Source organism: Silene latifolia, chromosome Y (genome assembly GCF_048544455.1).
Source record: "Silene latifolia isolate original U9 population chromosome Y, ASM4854445v1, whole genome shotgun sequence".
NCBI lineage: Eukaryota > Viridiplantae > Streptophyta > Magnoliopsida > Caryophyllales > Caryophyllaceae > Silene > Silene latifolia.
Genome location: NC_133538.1, coordinates 32,149,124 through 32,151,216, shown reverse-complemented (window position 1 = coordinate 32,151,216; position 2,093 = coordinate 32,149,124).

The window sequence follows — 2,093 nt, the reverse complement described above, 5'->3', positions numbered from 1 at the left end:
GTAACCGATCTCTTTTGCCCGTTTCTCTTTCTCTGGGACAAGGTAGACATCTTCAATGTCGTCTCTCCAGATGCCGTTGATTTCAGGATCTCGAAGGCACCTTGGTGTGGTATTCCTTGGTGAGTAGTTTTTGTGAGGGATATTTTTGTAAGGGTAATTTTTGTGGGGGTAGTTTTTGTGGGGTTGATTATTATGAGGTTGATTATTGTGAGGTGCATGCCAGAATGGTTGCGGGAGCAATCCGTCCTGGTGTGGGTAGTTTTGGGTGCTCGGGGGACGTTGCCTCGGGCGTGGTGGCAGAGGATTGAAGATAAGTCGACGGTAGGCATCGTCAAGTCGGGTGATCCTCTCGGAGAGACTGGCTATGGCTTCCTCAACCTGTTGGAACATAGTGAGCATAGTGGCAGCACTCAACACAAACACTCCGTCTGAGGGATCTTTGTCCAAGGCATTCAACTCGTCATCAACTGGCAGGATGAGGTGTGAGCAGTCCAATGTTGGCTCATCATCAGAGATGGCGTGGATCCCCAGAGGGTTTGTTTTGTTGTTTGGCTTAGTCGGCGGGCGTAAAGACAAATCCCCTTTCTCAATCATGTCTTGGATGATGTGTTTGAGTTTGAAGCAGGTTTCAGTATCATGCCCCTTCCCTTGAAGGTACTGACAGTAGGCATTGGGGTTCCATAACCGGGACTTCTTAGCATCGGTCGGATCCGGGGTGGGTCCGATTGGTTGTAACTTTCCCTGGTCCATGAGCCTCTTCTGAGCACTTGCGTAAGTTGACCCTATATTAGTGAACACACTCTGAGGGCGCTCAGCTCTCTTAGCAGAGGGTTCAACGAGGTTGACCTCATCGATTTTGTTTGTTTTGCCATAGGGACGGGATCCGGTTGAGGTGGATCCTTGGGAGCCTCTGCCAGTAGTCTTGGCCAAGACACCCTTCCGGAGGTCATCTTCAATGCGTGTCCCCAGAATTTGCAGATCCTGGAAGGTCTTGAAATTTTGATACCTTAGTAAGTTGGCATACACTGGGCGGAGATTGTTGACGAACTTTTCCACCAAAGTTGATTCACTCGGTTTAGCGACCAATTGAGTACTCACCCTCCTCCAAAGGGTTAAGAACTCAGTGAACCCTTCCTTATCGTTCTGGGTTAGAACCTCAAGAGTACGGGTATTGGCTTGAATTTCAACATTATCAGAGTATTGCTTAGCAAATTCGACTGCGACCTCATCCCAAGTGGTAAGGTTTTTCGGATCGAGGGAGTAATACCACTGGCAAGGGATTTGTTCCAAAGAGGATGGAAAGATCCGGGTGAAAAGTTCCTGTTTGACCCCTTTAATGGCCATGTAGTCTTTGAACGCACGGATATGATTGAGCGGGTCCTCCACTCCTTTGAACTTAGGCACATCAGTTAGGGTGAAGTTGTCAGGTAATTGATCCCCAACAGGCTCGAACCTTCGGTTGTTCTCAAGATGGTTATTGTTACCCCGGGCTAGGAGTTGTTCTTCCAAGAGCTTTAGCCTCTTCTCAGTTTCAGTCAGAGGTGGAGTATTATGTTCTCTAGTTTCTTTGTTTTCCAGGGCGTCGATACGGGTCTCGACGCGATCCAGGGTGACCTTAAGAGCGGTGAGCAGGTTAGCTAGCTGATCGATCGTGACATCTCTGTTGTTATCATTGTATTTGTGGTTGACAGACGAAGTTGAAGACGGGGCCATGGCTCTGAGGCAGAAAAACGGCTCACATTACAACTCAATCCGACACGGTTCGAAGACTGAACGCAGACAACACAAAGGACGGGATAAAGATTAGACTCAACAAGACGAGGGTGATCGTGTGTGGTCCCTCGGTGCTGACTCATTTTATGACGTGACGGTGTCGACCGAAATTTTGACACGAGTCCAACATAACGGCGCGACGCCATTGGACGGGTCTCATGGGGAGACGACTCATAAGTAAAGACCCATAAGTACGTTTGCTTTGACTCGATAGACACGAGGCGTAATTAGAATGGTGGACTGAAGTTTTCGAAAACAGAAATTTTCAAAAAGATTCATTCGTCGCTTTATGGACGGCTTCCGAAGATAGAGATCTCCGC